General features: G+C 41.7%; 1 protein-coding gene across 4 annotated transcripts in view; it reads right to left on the bottom strand.

Annotated features, from left to right (window-relative positions):
* The window catches only part of NELL1 (neural EGFL like 1), an 883,212-nt gene that overhangs the window by 812,956 nt on the left and 48,395 nt on the right, over positions 1-21,861 (bottom strand). The window contains exon 1 of one of the 4 annotated variants that reach the window (XM_045039061.1): positions 1,993-2,101. The exons of 2 other annotated variants lie outside the window; for them this stretch is intronic. The gene's annotated coding sequence lies outside the window, so the exon portion shown is untranslated. Of the gene's footprint in view, positions 1-1,598; positions 1,731-1,992; positions 2,102-21,861 lie in introns of those variants that run through there. One more of the 4 variants, XM_045039060.1, reaches the window with a different exon arrangement.

The raw sequence follows: 21,861 nt of genomic DNA, 5'->3' as shown, positions 1-21,861 counted from the left end.
AGAAAACAGGCAACAACCTCTTTGACCTCAGCTGAAGCAATTTCTTGCTCAACACATCTCCAAAGGCAAGAGAATTAAAAGCAAAAATGAACTATTGGGACCTCATCAAGATAAAAAGCTTCTGCACTGCAAAGGAAACAATCAACAAAACTAGAAGGCAACCGACAGAATGGGAAAAGATATTTGCAAATGACATATCAGATAAAGGGCTAGTATCCAAAACCTATAAAGAACCCACCAAACTCCACATCCGAAAAACAATCCAGTGAAGAAATGGACAGAAGACATGAATAGACACTTTTCCAAAGACGACATCCAGATGGCCAACACACACATGAAAAGATGCTCAACACCACTCATCATTAGGGAAATACATATCAAAACCACACTGAGATACCACCTCACACCAGTCAGAGTGGCTTAAATTAACAACTAAGGAAGCTACAGATGCTGGAGAGCATGTGGAGAAATGGGAACCCTCTTGCGCTGTTGGTGGGAATGCAAACTGGTGCAGCTGATCTGGAAAACACTGTGGAGGTTCCTCAAAAAATTAAAAATACAACTACCCTACAACCCAGCAATAGCACTGCTAGGAATTTACCCAAGAGATACAGGAGTGCTGATGCATAGAAGCACATGTACCCCAATGTTATAGCAGCACTTTCAACAATAGCCAAATTATGGAAAGAGCCTAAATGTCCATCAACTGATGAAAAGGATAAAGAAGTGTGGTTTATATATACAATGGACTACTACTTGGCAATGACAAAGAATGAAATCCTGCCATTTACAGCAATGTGGATGGTACTGGAGGGTATTATACTGAGTGAAATAAGTCAGTCAGAGAAGGACAGATAATATGTTTTCACTCATATGTGGATTTTGAGAAACTTAACAGAAGACCTGGGGGAAGGCAAGGGGAAAAAAAGATAGTTACAAACAGAGAGGGAGGGAGGCAAACCGTAAGAGACTCTTAAATACAGAGAACAAACTGAGGGTTAATGGGGCGTGGGGGCGAGGGGAAAATGGGTGATGGGCATCGAGGAGGGCACTTGTTGGGATGAGCACTGGGTGTTGTATGTAAGCGATGAATCACAGGAATCTACCCCCAAAACCAAGAGCACACTGTACACACTGTGTTTAGCCAAATTAACAATAAATTATATTGAAAAAAACAAACTCCTGTTCCTCAGGCAGTGGGATTATTTTATCCAAAGATAAAATACCAATCCTGTGTAAGTTGCACAGGTTTTCTAAGTTACTTTATCAGCCTCTTTATCTCTTAAAATCTGTGTATAAAAGAAACCTCAAAATTAAAGAACTCTAAGTATAAATATAAACTCCAGTGTCCATATGAATAAAGCTAGCAATATAGTCTTTAAAAATAAATAAAATAAAATTACAATCCCCATTTACGGAAACTTTTTTGAAGAAATGAAACACTGATTTGGGGAAAAACTGGTCTTTTACCACTGCTGCAAATAATTTGGCTCTTGCGTGTCTTAGGGTAACATACCTGAGTGATCAGCTTTCGTTAAATTACTCCTTCGGGGTTTAAATAGAGTCTTTGTGATACTTCATCTCAAAGCATGCCTTACCCAGTTCCCGAGGAGTCTTTTCTAGTCAGGTACGGTCGGACTTGGCCAGCAGATACTCTTTTTGGCTCCTGGAACTACCCCTTCCAAGACGGCGGTGAGTTCCTCCCCTGTGCAAGCCCCCTCAACTTCTCCCACCTGGAGCTCGAACCAACCACCTTCTTCTCCACGCCGATCCAAACATTGCTCCTGTCTCTAGGCCCAGACCAATACCTGAACCGCCATGAGGCTCTGTAGCCCCAGGTGAGGGGGGATTTCCCTTTCTACTCCAAAATTCAAGCACATATGGCGGAACATGTTCTCTGCAGTGGGCTCTGTACCACGGTGCGTAAGACACATGTGGTCTGGAGGGAGACCTCCAGCCAGTATTTTTGGCTGCATGATCAGTACCACTTACTTGGTCACATTTTGCATTCTGCATCTTGCCAGATCCAACGGCCAGTTCTCAATCCTCAGCCCAACGGACCTCCCCACAACCTCCCACACAGTTGTCACTTCCCTCCCTTTTGAGGCATTCTGGTTTTCCTTCAACTTCTCGGGCCGCATGGAGGCTTCTTCCTGCCCTCCACTGCCTGCTCTCTAGTTACTTGTCAGGGTCCCTCAAAGCCCATTTCCTGCCCCCTCCACTCCTCCTACCCAGATGGACTCCTCGGCACCCTATCTCCCTCCTGAATAAGGACGCTTCTGATGACATTGGGCCCACCTGGGTAATTGACAGTCATGTCCCCACCTGAAGATCTTTAACTTAATCACATGCAAAGTTGTTTCTGTGATGTAAGGTAACATATTCACAGGTTCTGGAAATTAGGACATGGATCTCTTGGGGGAGGGGGAGTATTATTCAAACTACCACTCTGCCCATTGCAATCTAATCAAAACCCTAACACCTCACCATTGGTCCGAAAGACCCTACATGACTTGGGGCTACAGCTGAGGCTGAAGTAAAGAAGTTTTTGCTTTGGCCTTGGGTATGCTCCCTGGCCTCTTCTGGTACCCCCACCCACAGTGGCCATCCTTGAGCCCCTTAAACTTGTTCGAACCTAAAGGCTTCTGTAACACTTGTTCGAAGAATGTGGCCTCTGGAGCAGAACAGCTTAGATTCATGGGTAACCTGGGTGGCCCAGTACGTTAAGCATCCAACTCATGACCCCACAGTTCATAAGTTTGAGCCCCACATCAGTCTCTGCGCAGGTCAGCATACAGCCTGTTTGGGATTCTCTGTCTTCTTCTCTCTCTGCCCCTTCCCCACCACTCTCTTTCTAAATAAATAAATAAGCTAAAAAAAAAATGCTTAGATTCAATTCTCAGCTTTGCCACTTACTGGACCTATAACCTTGGCCAAGTGATTTCACCTCCCTGTGCCTCTGTTTTCCTTTCTGTAAAATGGGGCTCATAACATCCATCTGCCTTTGAGGAGTACTATAAGGATTAAATGAACTAATGAATATACAGAATTTAGAACAGTGCCTAGCACATGAAGAGTGTTCATCATTAACAGCATAAGAGATCATTAGCAATACCAGCTTTGCATGGGTGACTTATTATCATTCAGGCATCGCTCAAATATCACCTCTGCAAGAAAGCCCTCCTCCTAATCCTTCCTAAAGTCAGTCTTCTCCAGCTCTTTCCACAATATTGCTACTTTATTTCCTTCATAGTACATAGTACATCTAAAATTACTAACTTATATAATGATCACCCACCTCTGCTGAACATAAGTTTCATGAAAACAAAGACTTTGCCTTTTATTTGCTACATCTCTGACACCCAGAATAGTGCTTATCACAGGGGTAAAACAAATATTTGTTGAATGAATGAATGAATGAATGAATGAATGAATGAACACAATATACTGCTGGCTGTCTCCTCCCTGCACTTAGACCAAGGGCCCCACAAGGGCAGGTGTCTGTCAAATTCTTCTTGTACAATCAAGACCCAGCAAAGTGGCTGGCACATAGCACACCCAGGTCTCAGTTAATGCTTGCCAATTAATCGCTACGTAAACAAGCTGTTGAGGCCCCTTCAAAGATAAAGTCTCAACAACAACAACAAAAAAATGATCTTCCTACAGCCAGTCTCTCAAAAACTGAGATGGAAAGGATTCCAAAATCACGTGTTGAAAACAAAGCAATTCAAAGCAGGAGTCGAGCAACTTGTCTCTCAATCCTACCCTGGTCTCAACACACATGCTGAAGCACATGCTAGTGGGTTACACAAGTTCCCAATTATGGTGAGATCTTCCCTTTAAGTGAAATAGCAAAAAGGATACTGTGGCTAGAAGATACATGAAATACACAGCTAAAGCCAATTGCTGGAAAAAGCCAGGCTGAGCTTCGAATACCAATCCTGCTGTGTCTCTCTTTTTGCAGCAATGCCTGCAGCTCATAAGTTTCTTGGTAGATGGGGACCTTCTCCTTTAAGGTGCCTCATCCCCAGAGATTCGGGAAAATAGTCTGAGGTAAAGCCAGCATCAGGATTTATTTTAGTCTTGCAAATGATTGTGACAGGCAGCCATGGCTGAGAACTGGGTCCTGCTTGGTGTCCTGGCTCCAGGTCAAAAGTGGCAAACTGACCAGCCTCAGGCCAGATGGAGCATCACCATGTTGGCTTAGCCCCCAGTATGACATATCACTCTCCCAACCAACACAGCATATTTCATCAAGCCCAAGGTGCCACAGTTTATGAGATACACCATTATTTTACGCCCCCTGAAAAAGAAAACAAAAAGCTGTCAATTATAACTTTAAGATACTACTGACTGTAAGACCACATATGACATAATTATGAAAACATGAATAACGGTATGTGTGTTAGAATCCTAGGATACAGTATACAAATTGGGAGATTTCAGATCTCCAGTAAGCAATCAGATGACCTGGCAACATGGGGCCCACATTCCCACAGGCAACAGCGCGGTGAATGCTGACCTTGAGGAAATGCAGTGCATCACACCATGTCTCCAGTTGGCTGCGTTCCCTTGCTCAGCAGTCACCTGGCTGACCCTCCAAGCTTCTGGCGTTGTGGCCCCTCCCTAGCACACCTCTGGCTTGCGCTCATACCCCACACTCTAGATACACCTAGGCCACACACAAACCCCCTCCATTCCCTGCCTTCCCAGGCCCTTCCTGGCTCACCCAGGAGCTTCTGAGCAGATGCTGGAGACCTGGTAACAGGAATCACTAAGACGTGGATCCTCTCAGCCCTTGGTGTGGCCAGACAGATCACTTTAGACACCAAAAAAAAAAAAAGTATCTTTTTTCCCCAGTGTAATGTACAAATACAGCCGCTTTCCTTCTGTGCCAATATATGGAAAAGATTGGAAAACACTGCCCTGTGCTGCAATGGAATGTGGGATTGGAAGATTTGGAATACACTGTCAGTCCTGACACTCAATGTCTAAATGACAGGTCATTTAATCCCTCCAAAACTCTGTTTCTCTCCCATTAAATGGTAATATAATCATGATCCTTCTATCACAGAATCTACATGACAAATACATGCAGTCATCTATATGGACAGTTTTAAAATGTTTGTCTCCATCACGTTCTTCCTCATCGGAGTGCTGGGGTTGGATGGCACCCTGTGAGCCACATACCTGACACTGGGAGGGTGTCACCCGCTTGCTTGAGGAGCTGACAATCTAGCAGTGTGAACAGGTGGATAGAACCCAGTATGATGAAAATAAACTGAGTGAATAAATATCTTGCACTCAATCCATAAATAATTTGCACTAGAGATGGGAGGCCATGAGCATAAGGACGGCATGGGTTGCTAGATGTCTCTGGATAAATCAGTGAGTGAATGAGGAACAACTAACCCCTGTGTCAAAGCCTATAGAACAACAGTTAGCTTTTTTTTTTTTCCAGTGAAGTTGATACGTCTTTTTTAAAAAGTGTTTCATCTAACTTTTTCAAATTCATGACGTAAACCAACAGCTTCTTTCTTAAACTCTTTGCTGCTGTCCCACATCATCTACAGGATAGAGGTATACTTTTAAATGGGCTTTTCTGGCCTCGATTCCCCTAAATCTCCTCCTACCAGGAGTACCAAACAATCCAGACCCCATAGTCTAATTTAAAAAAAAAAAAAGATAAAAATGAAAAAGCAACCACACAATATTTTGATCAACCACGGAGTAATAATGTGAGCATGATAAACGCAAAAATGCCTGTCAGCGTTTCTATTTACGTTTAACTACTGATGTAGCCCTCTCCTTAATTATGCTCTTATTCACTATATGCATAGTGTCTGTCAGTGTGGGGCCGGGTGTAATTGAGCCCGGGAGCCCCCACCAGCATAAATATGTGCCACACACCCAGTCGTTCTGTGCAACTTTTTCAAATAAATTACTGGAGAGATTTAAGAATTCTTCAAAAATGTCACAATAATAACTATTTTATCTTTTTTATGCCATAATTATGATTTGGAGCTTTGCTTTTCTTATTTCATCCAGGCACACCACAACTCATGAATAAAATATGACAAGTTTGATAGCAGCCATTGGAGAGGGTTCATCCGTAACTGCAGACGTGCTCAGTGTACAAAGAGCTTTTGTATTCCGACAGCCTTTGTCTCTGGGATGGGCTTTTATCTCAAAGAAGGACCACATGCGTTCTCCCATCTCCCCCGTCCCCCTCCCACCACCCCACAATTCCTGCCTTCAGCACAACACCTGAAACCATGTTTACTTTGTCTTTTAATAAGGACATTTCTTAACAATTAGGGAACAAATCAAGAAACCAAAGGGCGCTCTGCTTACTATGAAACTGGCTTGAGACAACACATCAAGCAACTGACAACAAAGAGACACAACCAGAACCACAAACTAGTGCACCAAGTATGTGACTTTACATCTTGAAAATCATTCACATGACTGCACCCAGCTGGCAAGATATTTAAAGCACCCACAAGGTTCTCCTTTGAGAAGTTTCCTCTCCTCTGCAGAGGCTGCCAGGTCCCTTCAAAGTTCAGGCTCTGGCATGTCTTTCAAAGAAATAAATGTGAAAAGGAAAGGATAGGAACGTGTGGCTCTACGAAACCATCAGCATTTATCATATGGCCCCAGGGACGTCAGACTTCAAGTTTCAAGGTTTCATTTTTTAAAGCAAATCTCTGAGCATCTTGTTCTATCACACGTATAAAACCAGCCAGCTTCCAAGTTTCCTTCCAAACACAATTTTTTTTCCCAGAGTTTGTTTCAAAATATGTAAGTGCAAAAAGACATTTTAAAGTCACTGCTTGCCTAGAACTTGAAGGATGGAGATTTAGACCTCCGAGATGAGCAATTTGCCAAACTTCCAAAGTCGTGGGTTTGTCTGTGGAACTTGACAAACAAAGCTGAGATTCAGCTGAGACGATAAAACATTTCTAACACTCTTCCAGAAAATGATCCCTGGAATCATCAGGCAAACTAGAATGCAAATGCTTAAGCATATGTTGTTTTCTTGTGTTTATTGGGCAAAATGCACAGCGAGAACTATTTGGGGAAATTGTAGGTCTACATTTTTTTTAACTGCAGCCAGGTACTCCAAACATAGGCAGTCTTTAACGGTGCCCCCTTCTACCCACTAGAACCAGCCAAAGCTTGGGTGAATGGCTACTTCATTGAGACAGGGGTCTCTCAGGGGGTAAGTTTGATCACACTGTCTTATCTAATGCATTGTTGCATTGAACTGCACCCTGCCACCTACTGACAGACACTTCATGACATGGGGCGACCTGAACGGGGCGAGGTGCAGGTGAAAAGTGAAATTCTTCTGCCACCACTCTGCACCCCACACCCCCACTTACATGCCAGACATGCCTGCAGTTTGTGCAGCAAGAGGATTCTAAATACTTGGCAGATAAACATGGTGGCAACTTGAACACTCATGGAGAAGAGCTAATTTTTATTTCCACAAGAAAATACACAATGGCAGTATTTGCAGCTCTGAGAAGCTGACCATTTGGAGATGCTGGACTGAACCTCCCTTCCTTCAGACCTGATATCTGAAAGAGGCCAAATGAGGCCAGGGAATATGGCAGCAGCATTGAAATCTTTAATAGACACTTTCAAATGAGAAGAGACCTCAAATTTCAGGTTTAGTGGTAAAAAAGAAGAAAAAAAGATTCCCAAACAAGTTGTGTGTATACTGAATTTAACAAGAAACCTTGATTTTTTAATATTATATTTATGAAATTTATTTATTTTTGAGGAAGAGAGCAAGGGAGGGGTCAGAGAGAGAGGGTGGGAGAGAATCCCAAGTAGGATCAGCACTGTCAGGGTGGAGGCTGACACGGGGCTTGAACCCCCGAACCATGAGATCATGGCCTGAGCCAAAAACAAGAGTCAGATCCTTAACTGACTGAGCCACCCAGATGCCCTGAGAAACACTGATTTTTAACTCAAAGGATCTCAAAGGGCAAATCTCAAGTTCTTGCCTAATAGAGCCGCAGCTGACTTCTGTCACTATGGGCCCTAATGGGTCTTTCCCTCTCTCTTCCACAGGCTGGGCACTACCTTCTACACTCCATTTGCCTTCTTCTTCAACCCAGGCCTTGAGGGCAAGGTACAACACTCTTCAGATCTACTTCTCCAGATAAAGTCCAAGGACTCATGGTCTGGGACATAAGACTACTGTGCATTTGTGTCAACTCCAGTGTGCACACAAATGTTTCTGGGGCTCTCTAATCACAGCATTAACTATAATTAACCAGTGGCATCCTAAGCACAGCCTAAGTAGCAGAGAATTGGTCACACCCACCAAGTCAACCAAAAGGATGAGTCAAACACACTTCAGAACATTACAACTACATGCACTCCAACCTAAACCTTTTACTGATGGCACAGGAAATGTTCGCATTTCTCAATTCGAGTCTTAAATACCCATTTTTATTTGTGTAAGAGGACATGGTGGCTGGCCAAGTAGAGACCCAGATGCTATAAATATAAGCAAGCTCTCTCCCCACCCCACACCATTTAGCCACTATATGTTGACTTTTGTCTGGCAACTGAGGAAGAAAAATGAAGAGATTCTGTTTTTGTTATGATGGCAGCCTAAAGGTCAAGAATGATGATGGCTCCCTCCTCTCCAGGCCTTTGGGCAGATCTTGAGCATCCATGTCTATAGGGATAAGATTTCACAGGAGATGGGGTGTTTTCTTGAGACATTTTGTGGATTCTGGGCAAAGCAAGGATAATTGGGGGCCATGAAACAAAGTGTGGAGTGATTGGAATAAGAGTCCTTCTCCTACTTCAAGCAAGGAACATTCTGCTCCTCCAATGGGCTGAGTCCCAGGCCAGAGCAGGCAGGACAATTCTGTCCTCAAGTGGGCAAGTGCCTACTGGATCCATGAAGACTGGCATCTCTGGGGTCCATCATGCACAGCATAGACAGAAGTATTGATTCATAAGGGGTTCTGTCAGGTCTGGCAAAGACAAACCTCCTAGCAGATTCCTGAACTTACCACAGTAGAGAAAAAAAGAACAACTTGCCCAATGGTGAATGAAGCTATCAGACTGAGTGGTGACGTGCCCTCTAAGGGACCCCACAAAGATCTGGAGTTCCTGAGATTGCATGCAGAAAAGCCAAAGGTTCTTCTTGGGCAGGATGGAACAAGAAAAGATGTTTCATGGTTATTAGCAATACTGATAATAATTCACAGCTCTGTGAATCCTCATGACATTTGAGTCTCCCTTAAAATAAGCCATGAGTGCAATGATCAACAAGTATTGGCGATGATGTGAAGAAAAGAGACTTCTTGGTTACTGTCAGTGGGAATGTAAGCTAGTACAATCAGTAGGGAAAACAGTATGGAGGCTCCCAAAACATTAAAAATAGAACTACCAGATGATCAAGCAATCCCCCTTCTAAGTATATATACACAAAGGAAATTAAATCTCCACCTCAAAGAGATATCTGCACTCCCATGTTCACTGTAGTATTATTCATTAGAGCCAAGACATGGAAACAACCTAGGTATCCACTGACAGATAAAGAAAATGTGATATGTATGTATGTATGTATGTATGTATGTATGTACGTACACACATATAAATACAATGGAATATTATTCAGCCATAAAAAAGAAGGAAATCCTGTCATTTGCAACAACATGGATAGGCCTTGAGGACATTACACTGAGTAAAATAAGTCAGACACAGAAATACAAATACTGCATGATTTCACTTATCTTAAAAAGCCATACTGATAGAAAGAGGAGAATGGTAGTTACCAGAGGCTGGGTGGGAGAAAAGGGTAATTTGGGGTGCAAAGATTCAAAGATTACACAAGTAATCAGTTCTGGGGATCTAATGCAGAGCATGGTGACTACAGTTAACACTGCATTATATACTTGAAAGTTGTTAAAAGGGTAGATATGAAATCACAAAAAAAAGATAATCATATGACATGATAGGTATCAACTAACCTTATTGTGGTAATCATTTTGCAGTATGTTTACATCAAACCATCATATTATACACCTTAAATGTACACAATGTTATATGTTATAAATCAATAAAGTTGGGGAGAAAGCCACTAGTGGCATTAAGTAGGAGCAGCCAACTACTAAAGCATTTCAATGTGGGATTCTTCCATGAAGACCGTGGATGCTCCGAATATCTGTGACTCTAGGTTAGCCTAAGGGGGAGCACTCAGCTAAAGTGGAAAATTACAAGAAACAAATACTGAAACACCCTCACATTCTGAATGTGAGGCTCATAAATGGAGGCAGGTTAATCAAAGATTTGAGTTTACATGCAATGAGAAACACACTCAGGTAAGAGCAAGGGGGAAGAAGGGGGAAGAAGACAGAGTTTTTCAGGCAGGTCCACATTTGAGACCCAGCTGTGCTACTTACCAACCACATGACTTTTCTGAGCCTCAATTTCCTCCTCTATAAAATAGGGGTAAAACTCACCACCTCACAGATCATGACATATGGCAGACTCAATAAAGATCAGTTCCTTCCCCCATTACAAAACTCCCAGTGTCTCTGAGATATTTGTTATTTAGACAATAGAAAAACAAAACATTACCTTCATAGACTCTCACCAGTAGAAGGGGCCCCAAAGCAGTGGTCCTCAACTGGAGTGATTTTTTTCTCCAGGGGACATTTGACAATGTTTGGAGACATTTTTTATCACTACAACTGGGAGGTGCCATGGACAGCTAGGGAGTAAAGGCCAAGGACACTGGTAAACATCATAGAACACACAAGACAGTCCCTCACAACATAGAATTATTCAGCCCCAAATATGAGTGCCTAGATGAAGAAACACTGCCTAAAAGGACCTCATATCCAACCTCCCACTGAATCAGGAATTCTCTCTATAATATCTCTGAGAGATGGTCTTCCCAGCTTCTGTTTGAACACCCTCAGGGACAGCACTCATTCCCTCCTGATAAACCCACCCTTTGTTGATGAGCTCTAATTCAAAATGTCTCTCCTTAGATTAAATCTAAATAAAGAACTTTCAGCCAGTTGGGCCCATGCTGCTCTCTTCTTCTCCACAGGCTAAACTGAAAACCTCCCGCATTTGTCAGGTAACTGGTATATCATAGGTTCATAAGGGTGCAACGCCCTGGGGAAGAACCAAAGGTCAACAGAGTCCCTGCGCTCAGGAAGCTTACACCTTAACTGAGAAGACAGACAGATGAACAAAGTGTAAAATGAACAGAATAAAAGGTGGGGTAAATAAAATTTTAAGGAATGTACTGAATCTTCCAGGAGAAAGAACTCATTTAATTCAAACTGAGGTCATCCAGGATTGGTCAAGATGTGGTACATATGGAGGAAGTCAAAGAGGCTGAAATGGAGACAGGGGCATCTCTAACTGACAAGAGACCAAAAGCAAAGACTGGCATCATAAAAGTGCAACACACACACCAAGGTCAGCAGCAGGATGCACAAAGTTTAGAATCAGGATAAGTGATGTTGTGAGAAATGAGAACAGAAAGTGGGTTGGAGCCAGATTCATGGAAGATCTCAAACGCCATGCTAAGAGGTTTGGATTCTTCAAGCCACACTCTGAATAGAACAGTGCCATGATGAGTCCTTAGGGAGGATAACACTGGCCACAGCTTACTATATGGACCAGAAAAGAGGGAGATGAGCAATGATATGAGGGGAAATCAGGTTGAGGGATTGTTCCAGGTTTTAGGAAGGAAAGAGATGGGCATATGTTCTACACTGAACTGTGTCCCACTGAGATTCACATGTTGAAGCCCTAACTCCCAAAGTGTTGGTAACTAGAGACAGAGCTTTCGGAGATAATCAGGTTTAGATGAGGTCATGAGGGTGAGGGTCCTCATGATGGGATTAGTGCCCTTATAGAACAGACTAGAGAGCTTGTGCTCTGACCATTTCAATCTCAGTATCTCAACCTCTCTCCCTCCCCTGCCATGTGAGAATACAGAAAGGCACTAGCCATCTGCGAGCCAAGAAGAGGATCCTCACCAGAACCGAACCGTGTTGGCACCTTGATCTTGGACCTCCCAGCAGCCAAAAGTATGAGAAATAAAGGGCCATTGTTTAAGCCTCCCAGTTTATTGTATTTTGTTACAGCAGCCCCAACTAATACAAAATGTTAAGAAGACAGAAAGAGAAATACACCAAAATTTCAAGAACGAGAAGGCATGGTTCTTACACCAAGTTCTGAAGGTAAAAGATACGACTATATGCCAGGGGGATAGGTATTTTGAGAAAGATCACAGGGCCTGAAGGAGCAAGCCTAAAGGAAGAAAAGATAGGTGATGACAGGGTAAAATTCTGGAGGAGAAAGAGCTTAAGAAATTCATTTTAGATAAACGCAAATAATGAACTCTAGGCAGTGAAGTATAGGAGGTATAATAGGAGGATGGGGGTAGGCCAAATGAGAAAAATGGGATAGTTTGGAGCAGGTGCTGCGGAGTACAGGGGAGGAAACCACATGGGACAAACAAGCACTGAGGGTAAACACACTGAGCCCAGCTGAGAACAGCTAATAGGAATTTGAAAGGCTATGAGCAGCTGAGTCTCACCATCCCTGCTGAGCATGGATGGTGGGATTTATCCAAGGCGATCACACCAAGGCAGCTAGTGGAGGCCCCTCTGTGCCCCCCGGTGATGGGTCGGAGATAAAGCCGGGTGGATTCCACTTGGGATGATGACAAATCTCAGCAACAGTGGTGATGGCTGCACAACACTGTGAATGCAATTTAATGTCGCTGAACTACATACTTAAAAATGATAAATTTTATATTATATGTATCTTATCACTACAAAAAAAAATAGCATACAAAAAAGTAGATGGGAAGGAAAAGTGGAGCCAGGGAAGAGAGAAAGAAGAAAAAAGAATGATAGGAAAGAGTTCCAGAGGGAAAAAAACAGTTGGAAGAAAAAAAGAGAAAACAGGAAAAGGAGAGGAGGGAAGGATTTAAGGCTGGGCTATCCTTCCCCAACAGAAGACTCTACCACCACTGTCACCAGAGTCCTTTCTCTTCCAGTCTAAATAAACAATCTCCAACACTCCAAGGGCATGGCTTTTACACGCCTCACCCTCGCCCATCCCACTGTTCTGGAATTCATTCAGACTGTGAATTTTCCCCATACAATGGAGGGCCGAGACCCGAATACACTTGTCACATGGCACATGCAGACTAGAGTCCAGTGCAATGGCTTCTCGCTGGAGGCATTTCTGCAGTGTCCAGAGGGGTATTTGGCAACGTATGGAGATACTTTTGGCTGTCACACTCAGGGGAGTGCTACTGGCATCAAGTGGGTGGGGGCCAGGGATGCTGCTAGTGCACAAAACATAGTAGCAACCCCCACCAAAATAAAAATGATCTGGCTCAAAATAATCCTGCGGTAGCACAACTGTTATCTCCCACCATCCGGACATTATGTTCCTACTAAGGTAGCCTATGACTGACGGCACAGATTCTTCTGGCTCACACTAAACGCAGGTCAATGAAAAACCCCAGGCCTTTTTCACATGAACTGTTCTCGAGATAGACTTGTTCTTCTGTAACGGAGGCTCTGAGCCACTGGGAAGCACTTTATATTAGTTCCTGTGAAATTCCACCCCGTCAGGTTCGCTCCTGGTTCCAGCCTGTGGAGATACTGAGAGCCCGGTTTCTGACATGCAGTGACATCCCAGCTCCTCCGCACCTCCAGCAACAGCTCCCAATGAGGGGACTGCCAACAGGTTCTGCACCACTGGGGGTTGGGGGGAAGGAGAGTTCAATTTTCGCTGGTCTGCAGCATCCCATTCAGCTGCTTTCCTGCTTGCTTTGCTCAAGACGATGAGGTAGGGGAGCACCCCAGGTTGGGGCTGACATCTCGGTGAGAACACCCCTCTATCATCCCTGCTGCCTCCTCCACCATCCTTCCTACACAGCTCACTGCCAGATGCACAGCTTCTTCCCTGCCCTGTGGGGAAAAGAAGAAAGCAGACATGGCTGAGGTGTGTCAGGCCAGAGAAGTGCACGTACATGGTTTGGGGGTCAGGGGACTTGTTTCCCTCCATTGGTGTGCCGAAAAATATCTGTATTGGGTGAAACAGCATAAGGGTGTCATTCTTTTTTGTCAGCAGAGCCCTGATTCTGAACTTTCCACAAAGTTTTAAAAAATCAGTCAAGTCCACATGAAAGCTCCGTGCCATGATGCACTGTCAAATGTAACTCTAAAATGACAAATCTATAGAGAGAAAATTACAGAAATTAGATTCACTGTAATTTTGAAAACTGAACTTTTATGTTGCAATTGATTGTGCTGTATCCATTACATTATTTTCCTTTAATGTCAGTATAAAGCAATCGTGCCTTCTTGGAAAGTGTTGTATTTTGGATTTTCTTTATTGAGATCATGGTTTTCCTTTCTTGATGTAATCAATGTCTTTCCTTAGTGAAATATTGACAAAATGAATAGCTGGAAGTTAATAGACTTGCATCCTTCCTTGGCAAAAATAAAAAGTTTAAGACCCTGCATCATTTACTAAATTTTTTCTGCAACCGTACCAAACTGCGAAACCCAAAGGTTTGATAAGTAATCTATGATGTCTTTATCCAAGTCACTGATGAAAAATGCTAGCCCAGAAAGAATTAGGTACAAAATCAGACAGCATGGCCCTGGGGACCACCCTTCAGGTCAACCTCAATTCACAAATCAAGATTTTTAGAATATGTTTGTTCAAGAAACTATAAATCCACCTAACTATATTACCAATAAGCTCACATTTGATGATCTTGCCCAAAGAATATCCAGAGAGACTGTGCTAAAGGTCCCACCAAAATCAAAGGGTACTTGTCTACCAGATAACAACAGATAAAATTGGTCAAGAACCCAGAGGTAATTGGATTTTTTTTTCTGCTGATCATGCACTTTCCCCCTTTTTTAGGTAACTTACACCATGATGTTCTTTTGGAGAAGCATCACTCACCAACTTTCTATCTATACGCTTCAGGTGTTGACTTCACCCACAATGGCATGAGAGACTTGTGACCCAGGCCTGGCTAACCAGCCAGGCTAACCATCTATCCCCCTGAAGCAAAGCATTTGGCTCAGAGATGGGTATATAACCCACGACAGTCCAATGAGACATGGTTCCAAAACTGTTGTTTTACTTATTGACAAAAAAGAGGCACCTTTCCACTAAGGTTCTGGAAAGAATGTGATTTATGCCTGGGGTCCTAGGAACCACCTTGCTCCCCAGAGGAGCATTCGACTTACATACAGCCAGTGCAAAACAGAGCAGAGCTAAGAGATGAAGAGAAAGTGAGATGAAGTCATTATGACTCTTTAATCCAGGAGGACTCAAGCCACTTCTATCCCTAACTTTGGTTACATGAGCCAATTAAATTTCTCCTTTTTACTTAAGCCCTGAGTTGGCTATTGATCTACAAAAGTACAAAGTTTGGCTGGAACATAAGATTCTTTTAAAAATGTCAGTTTGGCAAGTCCTATCATTTCACTTATCACACGCACATTTATGTGCACCTTCACAGTTCCAGGCACTGTGCTAAGCTCAGAGATAACACAGAGAAGAAATGTGGCCCTGGCCTTTAAAGAGGTAGTTTAGTAAAGGAGGCAGAGAGCTAAGGACACAAATTACAAGAACATATGTGGTCAGGGCTAGAGTTGAAAATAATTAATGGGGGAGCACACAGACCAAACTGAACCGATTCTGCCTTTCTGAGCCCAAGAAGCCATTAGAGAAAGGTGACATTTGAGTGGATTCTTGAACCAGCTCCAGGGGAAGTTAACAATTTCTCTTCTTATGTTTCCATCTGTTTAATTAAAAAAAAGAAATCTAGAATTTTTGCCAAAAAAGAGATATTAAGATCAGTAAGCTATCCTTTCTGGAATCCACAACTTCTCCTTTAAACATAATAATAATTGGGGCACCTGGGTGGCTCAGTCAGTTAAGCATCTGACTTCAGCTCAGGTCATGATCTCATGACTTGTGAGTTCAAGACCCACGTCAGGCTCTGTGCTGACAGTTCAAAGCCTGGAGCCTGCTTCACATTCTATGTCTCCTTCTCTATCTGCCCCTCCCCAGCTCACACTCTGTGTCTCTCTCCTTCAAAAATAAATAAACATTTAAACAATAATAATAAATAATAATAATAATATTTATCCAGCCCTTCAGCACCTCTCTCATTCTCCACAAGTTCCCTAAGATCACAGGACAGAGGCTGGGTGATCAAAACTCGATCTGTCCTATTTCTCTGAATGAGATTCCTCTGAGCCTCAGGGCTAGAACTTGTTTAAAGCACTTCAAGGCTCTCTTTCCATTTCATAACTAAATTGGGCTATAATTTTCCCTTATTCCTATTTGGTCCACACTGCCCTATATAAAGATCACTTACTGAAATGAGAGAAAGTGCCTCTGTGTCATCTGCTAGTCTTACATTTTCTATTTCATGCACAGTCCCCATGCCTACCTTTTTCTTTTACTTCTCCCAGACTCAGTTGATGCTAAGATCTTAAAGCCATGGCAACTTCTGGTACACGAGACATACCTCTGAATTTTTCTGTTTAAAGGGCAGTAATTAGGGTAAAGAATAATTTTGTGGTCATACCAGCTACACCTTTAGTTCATAGAGAAAATTCTCAAAGAAGCCTCAGTTTTTCTTTTCCATTTGTACAAGACATGCTTATAAATTTTTGACCTCCCACAGTCCTGCTGTTGAAAGAGCTGCTCCCAATGCTGGCTCAAGCTAGAGTTGGCACCAAATCATCTCAATAAATACAGAAAAAGCACTTCACAGAAATGAAACAGCCATTTATGATGATGAGGGGAAAAAAAATTCATAGCAAATAGATCTTAAAAGTTCTCATCACAAGAAAATTTTGTAACTATGTATGGTGACGGATGTTAACTAGGCTTGTTATGATCATTTCACATGCATACAAATATTGAATCATGTACACCTTAAACTAATGTGTTATATACCATTATACTTCAAAAAAAAAGAACTCTTAGCAAACTGGGATAAATGACAACATCCTCTCTCTGATACAGGGGATCTACTAAATATATACACACATACATACACATACATGCACGTACACACATACATAAATACATACATAAATACACACACATATATCCATACACATATACATATACACATGCATACACAAATACATACATACATACATACATACATACTTACATACAGGTAACATCAAACTTAATGTAAACCGTTGCTTTCCTTCTAAGATTAGGACAAAAATGTTCAGCATCACTTCTATTCAGCGTTGTTCTGGAAGTTTGAATCAGTGTAATAAGGCAGGTAGGAAATCAAAGACCAAAGACGGAAAAGAAAAAAGTAAAACTGCCATTATCAACAGATGACATCATTATAAATAAAGAAAACCTTATAGAATATGTGAAAAGAAAAAACCAGAGTAAGTGTATTTAGTAAGGTTTCAAGCAAGATAAATGATCAATATATAAAAGTGAATTGTGGGGCGCCTGGGTGGCTCAGTGGGTTGAGCGTCCAACTTCGGCTCAGGTCATGATCTCGCAGTCCGTGAGTTCAAGCCCCGCGTCGGGCTCTGTGCTGACAGCTCAGAGCCTGGAGCCTGTTTCAGATTCTGTGTCTCCCTCTCTCTGACCCTCCCTCATTCATGCTCTGTCTCTGTCTCAAAGATAAATAAACGTTAAAAAAAATTTTTTAAGTGAATTGTAATTCTACAAAATAGCAATAAACAATTAAACAGTATTACATTTAAAGTTAAACAGTATTAAAGTTAACAGTATTACATTTAAAGTAGAAAAAACTCCCAACATCAAAGAATAAATCCAATGAAAGATGTGCAACACCCCTACACTAAAAACTATAAAATAATGTTGAGCAATATTAAAGAAACCTAAACTGATAGAGAGGTATATAATGTTCATTGATTGATTCATGGAAAACTCAGTGTTTTTTGTTTTAATTTTTTTTTTAACATTTTATTTATTTTTGAGACAGAGAGAGACAGAGCATGAACGGGGAGGGGCAGAGAGAGCGGGAGACAGAATCGGAAGCAGGCTCCAGGCTCCGAGCCATCAGCCCAGAGCCCGACGCAGGGCTCGAACTCACAGACCGCGAGATCGTGACCTGAGCTGAAGTCGGACGCTTAACCCACTGAGCCACCCAGGTGCCCCGAAAACTCAGTGTTTTTAAAATACGCATTATCCCTTTAAATAAAGTTTAAAAAGAGATACTGCACTTAAAAAAAAAGATACACATTATCCCAATTGATACATAGATTCCATACAATCCATACCAAATGCCAGGAGAATGGTTTGAAGAAATTGAAAAGCTGATGCTAAACTGTAAATTGAAATGAAAAGGATGCAGAACTACCAAACAACCATGCAGAAAAGAACAAAGTTGGAATTACTACACTATCTGATTTCAAGACTTACAATTTAAAAAAAAAAAAAAAAGACTTACAATAAAGCTGCAGTAACCAAAGGAGTGTATGGTGCTACCCTAAGAAAAGAGCTATGGATGAGTGAAACAGAATGGAGAATACAGAAACAGACCCACACGTACACAGTCAAGTGACTGTTGACAAAGTCACTAAGTCAATGAAAGGAAAAGGAAAGTGTTTGTAACAAATGGCAACAGAACATCTAGATATCTGTATTTTAAAAAAATCAACCTCAACTTTTATCTCACACCACACACAAAAATTAATTCAAGATGCATCACAGACCTACACATAAAAGCTGGAACCATAAAGTTCCTAGAAGATAAAATTACCTCATAACTTTAGGCAAAAGGATTTCTTAGACAAGACACAAAAAAGCAAACCCCAGAAGAAAAAAAATAGTATCTTGGACTTCATCAAAATTTAAAATTTCTGCTAACACCCATAGGAATATGAACACGTAAGCCAGAGACTGGCAGAAAAATTTGCAGTGCGTATTTGCAGTGCATATATCTGACAAAGAACTTATAACCAGAATATATAAAGAACTCCTAAAAGTCAATAATTAAAACAATAATTGTAATGGTTAAAAGACCTTGATAGCTCACAAAGATATAGGAAAGGGACACACACACACACACACACACACACACACACACACACACACAGATCCTCAATATCATTAGTCATCAGAGAAATGCAAATTAAAACCACAATAAGATACCACTAAATACACTTTAGAATAGCCAAAATCAAAGGAACTGACAATACTAAATATTGGCAAGGATGTAGAACTGGACCTCTTATACTTTGTTGACAGGATGGAAAAATCAACAAGCACTTTGGAAAACTCTTTGGTGATTTTTTTTTTAATGTTTATTTACTTTTGAGAGAGACAGAGCATGAACAGAGGAGAGGTAGTGAGAGAGAGACAGACCATGTGAAGCAGGCTCCAGGCTCCAGGCTCCAAGATGTCAGCACAGAGCCGGATGCAGGGCTCAAACTCAGAAACTGTGAGATCATGACCTGAGCAGAAGTCAGACGCTAAACCAACTGATCCACCTAGGTGCCCCTGGTGATTTCTTTTAAAGTTACACTTACCTTCCGACCTGGAAATTCCACTCCTAGATATTACCCAAAAGAAATGAAAATATATTCATACAACAGAAGACTAATTGGCAATAAAAAGGTACCACTGATATATGCAACAACGTGGCTGAATCTCAAAAATACTATGTTGAGCAAATGAAACCACATACAAAAAAATACATACGGTATGAATCTATTTGTTTGAAATCTAAAGACAGGCAAATCTAAGCAGCTGGACAGGGTGGGAGTGGGGGTTGTTAACGGAAATTTCTATATCTTGTTTGTGGGTGATGGTTTTATGGGTGCATATGACTGTAAAAACTCATCAAACTAAATTAAGATCTGTTCATTTTATTCTTTGTTAATTGTATCTCAATTTACCAAAGACAAAAATTAGCACAAGAAAACTAGATTTTCTTTGCTGTTTTCCAAAAGATGTTAATTTCTTACCCACCATAGTCCCTGATGTTTACCATAGCCTGAGACATTACCTTGTCCCATCCCTGCTCTCAAAGGTAACCAAATCAGGAATTGTCACTCAACCAAGGTCAGACACCCCTGGGATAGCCAAATCACACAACAATTTTGCATTATTTGTAATTATTTATTATCTGTCTTTTCCATGACATTATACATTCCATGAAAATAGGGACTTTGGTTCCATATTCTAGCTCCATTGCCTATTATAATTCCTGAGACATAACAGGCCTTCAGTAAATATATGTCAAATAGAACATGGATGGATAGATAAATGGAAGGAAGGAAGGAAGGAAGGAAGGAAGGAAGGAAGGAAGGAAGGAAGGAAGGAAGGAAGGAAGGAAGGAAGGAATTAAAATATATTTGAAGATTATCTGGTCTGGTTCTTTCCATGGGTATACAAAGGAGAGGGACTCAGGAAATGTTAGTAATTTGAGATCAAGGTCACACAGCCAATGGCAGAAATCATAACAGATCTCTCAGCTGGTAACAAGAGGCATACCAGAAGAGATATGTTCTCTTCTACTGATGTATGTTGTGCTGTTTACATGTGATGCCTGGAAAAGTGGCAACCTTCTTGCATGCATGAGGAAAGCGAAACCAACATGCTGAGAATGGTGGGATAAAAAGATGCAGGGGGAGAGGAAACCTTGATTTTGATGTCACTGAGCTACTGAATTAACCGACCTGCAGCTTCCCTCCTTTAGGATTTCTTGTTGTATGAGATAATAAGTACATCTTCCTTTTTATTTAAGCTAGTTGAGTGTTAGTTACTTGGAGTCAAAATATGCAGAACTTACACAAGAGGCATGAGAAAATAGAAGGCATTCAAGGAACTGAAACAGGAATGTGGCTGGAGTGAAGAGAGCAAAAGGGTAGCAGTAAGACAGTACTGGGCAAGTAGGCAGGGCCCATACCACACAAGCCATCTAAGAATTATGGTTTTATCCCAAGGGTGATGGGATGTCATTGAAGGAATATTAGGTTTTCTAACTCCACCATGGATAAGCAGGAGGAAGAAATCTTTGGCCATGGAATAAGGATTTTGCATCTGGGCTAATATGTTGTAACCCTGGCTCTTGGTACAAACTCAACCCATTTCGGGTTATGGCAAGAGTAAGGCGAACAACTGGTTCTGAGCAATCTAACCTATCAAGAAGTCACTAGAATCTAAACTGCATCATCTCCCAGACTGGCCTTCTCTTCATGCACTGATGCCAACAGACGGACAGATAAGGGCATATGGCTATTGACTACCAAGTACACAAGCAAAGGAAACCACACACACGTAGCTACCAGGATCAAGCAGGTCAGATGCTCACAAACTACAGTTTACCTCTAAAATCCAGGTCACTTTTATCTCCCTCCGATCATGAGATCTCAGGTATTGTCCTCTGCAGAGGTACAGCCTAGAATGGTGTGACTATGGTGTTGACTTCCGTCATAAGGATGGACCAAAGTTCTTTCAAAGGTTCTTTCCAGCCTTCAGAGTAAATGGTGTACAACCAGAAACAAACCACAATGGAAGCTGTATGTCCTAGATATCCATGATTTCTACCTACTAAAATCACCACAGACAAGTTATCTAAAAATTGGCAAATGGACCAAGAAAACTGGTCTAAAAATCATCCAAGTTGTATCATGTAAATAAAACTTCACTCTCATTATCTCTATCTGAAAGTCCCATTTGGCATTCATGACAGACTCAGAAAAGGGCATTGCTTAAGAGTACATGAAATAATGAAAACCACTATTTACGGAGTGCCTACTATGCACCACATGCTTGGATGCCTTACTACACATCTAA

Source organism: Felis catus, chromosome D1 (assembly GCF_018350175.1).
Source record: "Felis catus isolate Fca126 chromosome D1, F.catus_Fca126_mat1.0, whole genome shotgun sequence".
Lineage (NCBI taxonomy): Eukaryota > Metazoa > Chordata > Mammalia > Carnivora > Felidae > Felis > Felis catus.
This window is presented reverse-complemented; position numbering and strand designations above follow the sequence as displayed.